Raw genomic sequence first — 12,843 nt, forward strand, 5'->3', positions numbered from 1 at the left:
TAACTTCAAGCAAAACAGTCTTTCTAGAGAGACTCCCTTGTGAGAAGGTTATCTACCCTGCCAATAATTTAGCAGAGAAATAGAGTGTTTTAATAGAGGAATGTTCCATGTCACATTGTAATTGTTTTGCTGGGCGTAGGGGGCAGATTGCGCAATCTCTCTTTCTAGAGAGCATTGCTGCAGAAAAGTTTCATTCTTCAAAGCAATGGAAGGGCAACTGCACAAGCGAAGTTAGTGACACTTTTCTGGATTTTTGAAGATCAATACTACACTCACAATAAAAAGCGAGAAACACATTTTTTTAGCAGAACAGAATAGGAAAAGCAGAAGATCAAAACAAACTAGAGATTAATCCACACCAAAGCGAAGGGAGGGGGGGAGAGAGCTATTTAAACTACCCCACCCTAGTAACTGCCCTGCTGGGGAAGAAGGATGGAGGAATGGCTAGCAAGCAGTAATAAATTAATAATCAAAATGAATTACATTGGGAAAACGGTTCAGCACAGGATGGGCAGGATTTGTCTGGCCAAGGAAGGCATCTCGCCCAGGACATGTGAAGTGGTGCAGCACACATGGATTGTTCCCATTTGAAATTTCCCTCACCTCCAAGAAAGATTACAGAACTGGCCAAGCAACATTCCTAAACTATCCCAGGGCTAAGACTGGCTGGCACAAATGCTATTTCCTAGGGAACAAGAGGCAGGCAGACTCTTCAGTTCCTGACAATGGACAATGTTAACACATCCAGAAATCATTCTAGGAATCCTTTGACTACTTCAGATACCATCTACCTGATCTAACACCATATAAGCTGGACGACTTGCCATTTTGTTCCATTTATTGGATGTTGTTGCTCAGGTGGCACAAGATACAGTTTGTGCTGCCACAGCTAGGCACATCAAAGAATAGAGATGCCAAGATGAAAGGCAGCATCAAGTTGACAGGTTACAAGATGAGTACTGTAGAACTGAGTGCCATTCTAAAGGCCTCAATTCAAAAAGGACTTGGATGAAATTGAGAGGGTTCTAAGGAGAGCGATCCAGGGACTGAGAACCAAGCCCTATGAGGAAAGGCTGAAGGATTTGGGAATGTTCAGCCTGGAGAAGAGGAGGCTGAGAGAGAACATGATTGCTCTCTTTAAATATTTGAAAGTTTGTAACTTAGAGGATGGCAGGGAAAGGTTCCTATTGGCAGCAGAGGACAGAATCAACAGTAACCGGTTTAAACTACATGGAGAAAGATATTGGCTAGATGTCAGGAAAAAATGTTCATGGTCAGAGTAGTTCAGTAGTGGAGAATTGACTAAGGAGGTGGTGAACTCCCCCTCACTGGTGGTCTTCAAGCAGCAGATGGACAGATGCTTTTCATGGATGCTGCATTGAGCAAGGGGCTGGTCTAGATGGTCTGTTTGGGCAAAATATTTGATTCTGTGATTTTGTGGAGAGAGAGAGAGAGAGAGAGAGAGAGAGAGAGAACATATTGGAGGAAATTAATTCAAAATAAATTCCGTCTAAACATCTGGAGGAAGTTCCTGACAGTTAGAGCAGTTTCTCAGTGGAACAGGCTTCCTCGAGAGGTGGTGGGTTCTCCATCTTTGGAAATTTTTAAACAGAGGCTGGATAGCCATCTGACAGAGAGGCTGATTCTGTGAAGATTCAAGGGGGTGGCAGGTTAGCATGGATGAGCGATAGGGTTGTGAGTGTCCTGCATAGTTCAGGGGGTTGGACTAGATGACCCAGGAGGTCCCTTCCAACTCTACGATTCTATGATCACATGTCACTTCTAGGCTGTGTCTGCTTTGAGTGAGGGTGGGAGGGTTTCCCAGGGAAAGACAACAGGGAAGCCCTCCCACCCACACTGATGCAGATCAGAAAAGGATTCAGAGGCACTTAAGTCCTCATATCATTGCCCTTCTTCCAGTGCTGAATCTTGTAAGGCATGATTGACACCAAGAAGCCAAAGTCAACTTTCCCCATCTCTTACTGTGTGGGTGTATGTGTGGTGGACAGATAGAGAAGAAAAGGCTCAGACAGGAATAATGAGATAGTTAATGGATAGCTGCAGATGTAGCAAAGAGGAGGTTACCATGACCCATGACAGGAATTGCAAGAGATCTGGCTTTAACGGTGTGATATGGCTGAATGGATAGGCCTGGGGAGGCTGTTCAAGTGCATGGCACAAAAAGGCAAGACACACAAAGGAAGACAGCATACCCTTACTGTTTTAATCAGCAGGATTGTTTGGCTTAATAACCATTACAGCTAGTTACAAAGGATGAATCATAATAATGTTCAAAATGCCACCAACATATTTAAAACAATAATTAACAATAATTAACTGACTTAACAAGCTGGCATAGCAGAGGATGAAATGTCAGCTCCCACTTACAGGCATACTGATGAGTGCATGGAGGGTTTGTTATTTCTTCAGTGTTTTTGGTCGTTTTACTGCTCAGCTAAAAACAAGTTTCCAACTTGGGAGGTAAGGTGAAGAGGTGTGAAGAGTCATGGGATCCACACCATTTCTCTCTGCAATTTGGGGTGCCTTCACAGGGCAAGATTGCAGTAAAGCTGACCCAGCCTTTGCACCTCCCCTGCATTCAGGACATGGCATGGAATAGCATGTTCTCCACTTTTTGTGTCTCTCACTGAGCCCAACAAAAGAAAAAACCAATCGACCTGGGCATCGTATTCAATAAACTAAATTGTATTCTCTTGGTTATATATGTAGTTTATTTTGTAGTTTATCAGTAAAGCCAGTAATTCCTATATAGCGTATTATAACAATCCATATTTTAAATATATTTACCTCAAAGTATACTCTGGCTATTTGTTCTATCAGTTCATTGAGGATCCATTAAGATTTTTAGTTGATCCTCATTAGAATCAATTACCACAAGAATAAGTATAATCCTGCCACAGCTCCATTAAACAGCAAGTTTTGTCGGGCTCTCTCGACTGACTTTCTTTTTGCTCTCTTGGGAGAACTTAGTGAAACAACCTGTATTTTCCCCCCAAAGGTTCTAGGATTTTAATGCCTTTATTTTATATACATTTGCTGAAAATATTTGTAGGCCCACCAATGACTAGGTCACAAGATGGATAACAAGGATAAGAACAAATTAAATATGATATCAACACAACAACAAAAGTAATAGAACAAGCAGCAAACTTGAGAGCAGCCCTGTCACAAGCCAGTGCTCAAGAGAAGTCCCAACAGTACATAAACCTTCGCCTGGAGATCTTCTGGAAATAAAGTTTATCACCAGACTACAGAGATCAGTTTCTCTGGAGACAAGGAAGCTTGGGGGAGGGGAGGCTTTATGGCATTATACCCCACTGAAGGTCCTCTCCTCCCTACACTTCACTCGTTCCAGTCTTTACTCACAAGTCTCCTGGAATTTCCTACCCTGGACTGAGACCCCAACTTTAACTTGTGCTTTAAGTCCACTGGTTCTCGCTCTCCTTAGAATGGAAGCTATGAAGGAAGTTTGATCTCCAAACTTAACTTCAGACTTTGTCCATTGTGATACCCTCAAAGAGAAAATGGCTACGTGTATTATTATTATTATTATTATTATTATTATTATTATTATTATTATTATTATTATTATTATTATTATTATTATTATTATTATTATTATTATTATTATTATTATTATTTAAATGCTTTTGTTATGCCAATAAAGGTGCTTTGATACTTTGATGATGATGATTGATTGATTGATTGATTTCCTGACACTCCTGACAAACGGCTCATGGTGGGTTACAACATCAATACTCGAATACAATAAAAGCCTCAGTTAAAAACAACATACAACAATATATAATACATGGTGGTAATACATTGACCCCCCCCCCCCAATGGCCTGACTTCCAGCAGGGCTTCATGGGGACTACATGTGTTGGTTACACCAATGTTGTTCAAATATGGTGGTGGATCTTCCTTAGGGAGGCCCATCTGATCTTTTCACTACACTGATCTCAACCATAGACCGGGTGGAAAAGCTCCATCTTACAGGCCCTGCAGAACACTCCAAGCTTCTGCAGTGTCTGCAAATATTCCAGGAGTTCATTTCACCAGGTAGGAGCCAGGACCAAAAAGGCCCTGGCCCTGGTTGAGGCCAGGCAAGCTTCTCTGGGGCTGGGCAGTATGTTTTATTGTGCATCGCCTTGGTTGTCAACCTTCAGGTGATGGCTGGAGATCTCCTGGGATTACAACTCATCTCCAGGCAACAGAAATAAATTCACATGGAGGAAATGGCCATTTTGAGATGTGGACTCTATGGTATTATATTCTACTGAAGGTCCTCCCACTCCCAAAACCTGCCCTCCCTTGGCAGATTACCATTTACAGTATGGTCGCACTGATTCAAGCGTAGATTGGGGCCAGTCTCTAAGTATTTCCCCATCTGGAGCTGGCAACCCTACTCTTTAAGAGGCTAGGCCAGAAGGCCTCTGTGCAAACAAAAGTGCTGGAGGGATACAGCTTCATTTCCCTGCCAGTAACCTGCAAGACTGCTGGGCCTACACAATTACTCAGAATCAGGCTAAGTCAATCCTGGGCCTAGTGGATTAGAAACTGTTTTTCATAAAAGATTGACGTGTCTCCTTTTTCAAGCCAAGTTATCTGCTCAGAAGTTTCAGTGCTAAATAATAAATCATTAAGTTGAAGGAAACTAGGTGGGTTTTGTTGCTACACTATGCAATAGTGTTAATCCAAAGAAAATTCCCAAAACAAAGCCATGTAATACCTTTTTATTAAGACTGACCCAAATGGCAGAAAAGAACAGACAGATTTTTGAATTCTCTAGAACTCTTCATTAGACTTTTAAAATTTAAATATCTAGCCAGATAAAGAGTTCTGTAGAAATCAAAACCTTGCATGCTGTTTTGTGCCTTTTTGGCTGCTCATAATAAAAGGTATTATTATTACCTTATTTTTGTTTTGGAAGCTTCCCCTCTTTGGAGTATAAATTATCAGCACCCAAGTATAAAATAACAAAACTTGTTTTTACCCTGGAATGGTTTTATAAAAATATATCTTCTTCATTTTACTATGAGGTTGGGACATCCGAACATCTAAGAACCACCCCCCCCCCAACACTCCATCTACGTCTGGCAACTAACATGGGGAGCAATGCGGGTGATAGGAATGTTTGGGATGTTGATTTTAGGGATTTTTTTAACATAATTTATTGCATTGTTTTAACCATGTTGATTTTATTTGATGTACACCATCCCAAGATGGCTGGGCTGAGAGGGGCGGTCCTATAAATTCAATTCTAAATAAATATAAATAAAATAAATAAATAAAAACTCTACTGCATTATGCCTATGATCTATTCATTTCCAGTATCTTTTCCTGGACTCCTGCTACATCTTGATAGCTGAGAGGTTTCCTCTTTGACAAGAGAAAGGCCTAAGAGGTCAAATTCAAAGTGATTTTACTTTCCCAACCCCAAGGCTTATTTGTTATTGTCCAAGATGAGTTCTAGTTTTGGAAACATGAGCACTATTGAAGTATCATTTTAAGCAACAAAGCAGAATGGTTTCATATCATTCAAACTTGCAAAATTGGTAAGAAGATATATTTTATTGGAGCCAGATATCAGTTTACATATTTTATAGTCTTTTAAAGCCGTCATCTTTTATTTACACAACTAGGACTGACCTTCAGAGTTGCTGCACCTGCAACTTTACCTCAAATTGTAGATGCTATCTAGAATTACAGGATTTACCAAATCAGACCAACGATACATCAGTCCTGCACAGTCCATCTTATAGACACTGACACATCAGGGTTTTAAGCAGAGGTCAGTCCTGGCCCTTGCTATCTGAGATGCTTTCACTGGCGAGACCGTGAATTTAAGAAAGCAAAACTTTGTGTTCTGTCTCAGTGCACTGTAGATTCATGCTTGCTACAAGATATTTTGTCTGCAAATAGCTATATTGGAAAAAAATGTTTATCACCAAGGGGCTCTCACTGGAAACATATAATGAGTTGGAAGGCTACAGACAGACTGTGTACCCAATATAAAAAGCAATAAACACACTTACCATATGTGTGATGGACAAGATCCATCTCAATAATTGATTCTTCCAGATGCAGGGCTTACTAATGTTTTGAGAGCTTCTAGTTCTAAATTATCTTCCTTTTTGGAAGATATGGGATTTGGAATCCAAATACTATACAAAGCTTGTTGATTGTTTTACACACAGCTTATTTAGGATCAGGCACACTTTGATATATAATAAGATATGATATGATATGATATATGATATGATGTAATCCTTATCCATTTGGGAAACTGCCTGGTGAGTGGAGCGTGTTTGGTCCCCAGACAGTGTCCAGATTCAAATCTGGCCCAAACAGGATGTGGCCAAATTGGGCCGACCCCCTACATAGACCGCCCTTGCTGTGGCAATAAGGAGATGGCAGTGGCAGCAAAGGAGGTGGTGGGAAGGAGGCGCTGGCTGTGACAAAAAGTAGGCTGCGGCCACGGCAAGAAGGAGCTGGCGGCGAAGGAGGAGCTTCGCGGCTCCTGACTGGGCCCTCTGAATTTTTATCCCAGACAGAGCCCGCCCTTTCTCCTCCCCCTTAGGGCTTACTATAATATAATATAATATAATATAATATAATATAATATAATATAATATAATATAATATAATATAATATAATATAATATAATATAATATAATATAATATAATATAATATAATATAATATAATATAATATAATATAATATAATATAATATAATATAATATAATATAATATAATATACCTAGATATTTTTCCCTTTAGAACAAACTATCTAGTTTTATATTATTTATTTTCTGGAGTAAAAGATTACAGATCTCTGATAGAGTCAGGAGGGATAAAGATGTTCCTGATGTTCAGCCTGTAATTTTCACACTTTTATGGAAATTCCCCCTTGAACCCATTAACATTTACAGCATGGTAACACTGATTCAAGCGTATATTGGGGTCAGCAGCATTAAATAATAATGATGTGATAGCATAGGCCAGATGAGCATTACATATGCCAAAGATTAGCATCGATCTGCAAAAAACAAATAGGTCAAAACAACTCCCACTCACTGCTCCCACTAGACACTTGGTTAACAACGTGCTGGTTTGTATTGCCTATCTCAGTCACTCATGATTTGTCTATGGATACACTTAAGCAGCTGGTTCTATTTGAACACAGTCACCACTTGCCTAATCCTCTTGTCACTTCTTGTCTCTTAGAAATTGCTCTATTAAAGCTCCGTGTGCTGAAAAAGAAGGGAACCCACACTGCACTACAGGAAAGCAGAAATGATCCAAGCAGCCATTCCAGTGGCAACATTGCATCAAAGAAGGCCTTTAATTAGCAGATCAGGAGGGAAGAAAATTGATTCTGCCTGTATTTGTTACAGACAGATGAGACTGAGGCTAAGCAGACAGGGGCCATTTATTCATTAAAATGGAAAGTGTCTTCTCTAACCTTGCTGTTGTCCCCAGGCAGACACTAAGCCTCTAAGTGTTTGGGCAGTTCTACAAGGTAGAGGCAAACATAGGAGAACATATGAGAGGCTAAATCTTCCCTAGTCGTTAAAGGATAGATCAACTTTGAACTCTAACATCTGAAGGGGAAAGCAAATTAAATCACTGTTACCATTGGGATGTTATGGGATTCTTTCTTTCATAGAATCATAGAATCCTAGAGTTGGAAGGGGCCATACAGGCCATCTAGTCCAACCCCCTGCTCTACGCAGGATCAGCCCAAAGCATCCGAAAGCAGCCAAGAAAAGTGTGTATTCAACCTTTGCTTGAAGACGGCCAGTAAGGGGGCGCTCACCACCTCCTTAGGCAGCCTATTCCACTGCTGAACTACTCTGACTGTGAACATTTTTGCCCTGATATCTAGCCTATATCGTTGTACTTGTAGTTTAAACCCATTACTGCATGTCCTTTCCTCTGCAGCCAACGGAAACAGCATCCTGCCCTCCTTTCAAATACTTAAATAGGGCTATCATGTCCCCTCTCAACCTCCTTTTCTCCAGGCTGACCATTCCCAAGTCCCTCAACCTATCTTCATAGGGCTTGGTCCCTTGGCCCCAGATCATCCTCGTCACTCTCCTCTGTATCCTTTCAATTTTATCTACGTCCTTCTTGAAGTGAGGCCTCCAGAACTGCACACAGTACTCCAGGTGTGGTCTGACCAGTGCCGTATACAATGGGACTATGACATTTTGTGATTTTGATGTGATGCCCCTGTTGATACAGCCCAAAATGGCATTCACCTTTTTTACCGCTGCATCACACTGCCTGCTCATGTTTAGTTTACAATCCACAAGTACCCCAAGGTCTCGTTCACACACAGAGTGTTACCTAGAAGCGTATCCCCCATCCAGTAGGCATGCTTTTCATTTTTCTGACCCAGATTCAGAACTTTACACTTATCTTTATTAAATTGCATCGTTCTCATTTGCCCATTTTTCCATTGTGTTCAGACCTCTTTCAGGCTGTGAATCTTCGTCTTCTCATCATGCACTAGGGCAGGTTCTGAGCAAACTTGGACTAGCAGCAGCGGAGGAAGCTGTAGTGTGCAGTGTGTTAACTATGGTATGGGAGTGCGTGTGCGTGAGAGCGAGCGGCAGCTATTTCAGGATAAGTGGCATTGGCCCTGCCCTTAACCCCAGTGGGTACTTGCCAAATGGCTGGGAGGGAGGGTGAAGGTCAGAGCCCAGTTCCTCTTCGGTGGAGGACAGGTGCAATACCAAGCACAGGGCATGATCCATTTTGCTATGTGTGCGTGCGTGCCAGAGGGGGAGAGAGAGAAACAGCAGTGTTACATCAGGCTCACTTCCACACCTCGTTGAACTCTGTCTCTATCTTCTGCCAGTCCTCCTAATTTGATGTCATCTGCAAACTTGATGAGTAGTCCCTCCACCCCCTCATCTAAATCATTAATAAATATGTTAAAAAGTACCGGACTGAGCCCCGAGCCCTGAGGTATCCCGCTACTCACCTCCCCCCAGTCTGATGAAACACCATTGACAATGACTCTTTGAGTGCGGTTCTCTAACCAATTCCCTATCCACCTATCTGAAAATCCAGATTGCACTCCTTCAATTTATCCATCAGAACATCATGGGGAACCTTATAAAAAGCTTTACTAAATCCTTATCAAAAGCTTTACTAAAAACGACATCAACCGAATTTCCACGATCCAGCAAACCTGTTACTTGGTCAAAAAAGGAAACCAGGTTGGTCTGACAGGACCTATTAGAGACAAATCTATGCTGACTTCCTTGGATCACCAAATTGTCCTCCAGATGTTTGCAGATCGCTCCCTTTAATATCTGCTCCATTATTTTACCCACAACAGAGGTCAGACTCACTGGTCTGTAGTTTCCTGGATCATCCTTCCTCCCTTTTTTGAAGATCGGAATATTGTTTGCTCTCTTCCAGTCCTCCGGGACATCTCCAGTCCTTAAAGAGGTCTTGAAGATGATGGACAAGAGTTGTGCAAGTTCTCCGGAAAGTTCTTTGAGCACCCTCGGGTGCATTTCATCTGGCCCAGGGGATTTGAACTCATCCAGTGCAGCTAAATGCCTCTCAACATCCTCTGTGTCCATGTCAACCTGCCACCCAGACACTATCTCTTGGCTACTGCCACTCTAGATGTGTTTAAACCCTTTGACCTGTGAGAAAAAACAGATGTGAAATAGGCGCTGAGCTTCTCAGCTTTCTCTGCATCCTCCGTTAGAGTTTGTCCATCCGCACCCAACAGTGGGCCTACTGCCTCCTTTACTTTACGTTTGCTCCTCACATAACTGAAAAATCTTTTCTTGTTACAATGGGCTTCCCTGGCCAATCTTAGCTCACTCTCAGCTTTGGCCTTTCTGATGATTGATCTATAGTGCCTAGTAACCTGTAGGTACTCTTCTTTATAGCTCTGTCCTTCCCTCCATTTCCTGAACATTTCCCTTTTCTTTCTTAGTTCCCCTTGAAGTTCTCAGTTCATCCAAATAGGCTTCTTAGAGCTCCTGCAGTGTTTCCGTCTTTCTGGGATAGTCATTGGTTGAGCATGCAATAGCTCTTGTTTGAGTAGTGCCCACCCTTCACATGCTCCCTTCCCTTCCAGCATTCTCGTCCATGGTATGACACTCATCATGTCTCTGAGTTTATTAAAGTTTGCCCTACGAAAATCCAACATCCGTGTCTGGCTACAAGCTTCCTTGGCTCCCCATCTCAAAAGGAATTCTATGAGGACATGGTCACTTCCCCCTAGGGTCCCCACCTCCTTCACCTCATCTACCAACTCTTGCCTGTTGGTCAGTATTAAGTCCAGTATGGCTGAACCTCTTGTGGGTTCATCTACCATATGATAAATGAAATTGTCAGCCAGGCAGGTCAGAAAGTTGCATGACGCTTCGCAGAGTTTGTTTCCCAGCACACGTCACAGCACACATCTTTCTTTCTTTCTTTCTTTCTTTCTTTCTTTCTTTCTTTCTTTCTTTCTTTCTTTCTTTCTTTCTTTCTTTCTTTCTTTCTTTCTTTCTTTCTTTCTTTCGGGATGACACTAATCTCTTCCTATGTGCACTGTTCCAGTTTTCAAAGTCCACTGTGATTAATTTAATATATTTAATTTATTCATAATTAGTGTAAGCTAAATGGAAAGCCAATGGAAGAATGATTGTAGCATTTTTATGCTAGTGTTTTTTTATTTGTTTTTACTTGCAATTTATATATTTAAAAACATTTTATCCATTTTTCACCAATGGGGCCAAATTAACTTAAAGAGTGGGTGATGCAATTATCAATAATAATATTCATTTCAAATTTAAACTCAACCTCTGAACAGATCTACCATGCCAGCCTATATCTAAAAAATGCAGTTGAAAAGCCTAATTAACATACATATGTCCTAGAACTAAGTAAGTTGGTCATATCCTTTAAAAGAATCATCCTTACCAATCAGTATTATCACAATCTTGTCTAAATGAAGCTTGTTCAGTCTCAGGTGTTTGTATTTTTACTATAATCTCCAAGGACAGAGTTAAGAGAAAGATAGCCACTTCTGGCGGTGGCAGCAGCGGGGCTTAGATTTTGAAACAAAGGGTTGGAAGTAGTACAAGCATTATGCAATGACTGCAGATCTTCTCAACTTTCCACTCCCACCCCCGCAGCCATTTTTGACACTGGAAAAGGAAGGGAGTGATTCCTGGGGTAATGGGACCACGTACAGTAATAGCCACGTACAATGTGACGCTGCAGTGTGGGCAGGGAAGGGAGTGAAAGCACTCCTTTTGTCAGCAGAGCTGGGACTGTTGAAGAAGGGAAATTGGGACAGATCTATAGTCATTGATGCCTTGTGTTAATGGATTAGTGGTTGCCGTCCATTGATGATACCTATCCACAGATCTTCAGAAAACCTCCTTTAATGGCTTGACACAAATTTTATGCTTAACATAAAAAACGAAGTTGGGAGAAACAAGAAGTTGGGTGATCACAAACAGCTTGGCGTCATATCTAGTTTGAACTATAAGGTTGTATAATGTGGGGAACTGAGTCTAGATTTCTTCTTCACCCCTTTGTTTATCAGATCTTTAACTTTCCAATGTAAGTATATGTAGGACAAGAAAATCATGGCAATAGTGGATTGAATATATGGTCTTGCTTAGGACAGTGGCTTCTCCCAGATGGCTCATTTGCAAGTCCTTATTGCGAAATAAGCCTAGGGTTGTCAACCTCCAGGGGGTGGCTGGTGACTTCCTGGGATTTCTACTGATGTCCATGTGACAGAGATCAATTCACCTGCTATGGAAGGTGGACTTTATGTCACTATACCTAACTGAGGTCCTCACCTCCCTAAACCCTGCCCTCCTCAGGCTCCACCTAGAAAATCTCCAGGTGTTTCTCAACCTGCAGCTGGCAGTCCTAGTCTAAGTACACGTAAAGGTGTTTTATAGACAATGAATCTATATTGCTTTGCATTCGTGGTAGGGATTGGCTGAGTTGATGTGGTGGCACAGAATGTTTACAATCATCTCAGCTCTCAGGGGCCAATGCTTTCAGAATGTTTGCAATCCAATGTCTGCGGGAGAAGAAGAGCATGAGGCCTAGTTAGCTTGTTTCAAAGCCTCACATAGTAGGGGCAGTAGTAGCATGGTGAGTCTGGATGGGAAATAAGAAAGCTAAAGAACAAGTCTTAAGGGAAAATGCTAAGTATGCAAGGAGCTGAAAAACAAGGTCTGGAGGGACAGGAGAAATGGACTAGCTTTACAGTGAACCGAATCCTGCTAGTTGTGGTTTTCTGGTGGCAATGAGACCTAGCAACTCTATGGGAGCATGGAGAATCAAAGCAGAGAGGGGATGAATTTCATATAACGATTTTAGGCAAACTAGGCAAATCTCATACTGCAGGCTTCTGGTAATGGCAACCATGTAAATTTGATCCCCCCCCCCACAGGGTTAACTCAAGCCATAGAGCCACCGCAGGCACCTTTTTCCCTGCCATTCCAGCAGACTTCAACATGGGCTGCAAAAGAAATTCCTTTACAGCCTCCTTTGGATTGATCTGGGTGGTCAGTGCTTCCTTAAGTACAGCCAAGGTAGGGTGCAGAGAAAGTGCATCTGTATCCTGCCTTTAACAAATGTTGAATGGGCACCACACAGGATCTATCCACCACACAGTGCAGAAAGGGATCCTGGCCAGTGGTGTCATTACAAGCAGTCTCCCATCTCCTGGTTAGGCTTTGAGACAGGTTATACAGGCAGCTCTTCTGCAGGTCATCTTGGATCCTGAAAGCAGCAACACTGTTGTAGGAGGTGACAACAGGCTTTCTAA

Source organism: Paroedura picta, chromosome 1 (assembly GCF_049243985.1).
Source record: "Paroedura picta isolate Pp20150507F chromosome 1, Ppicta_v3.0, whole genome shotgun sequence".
NCBI classification, from domain to species: Eukaryota; Metazoa; Chordata; class Lepidosauria; order Squamata; family Gekkonidae; genus Paroedura; species Paroedura picta.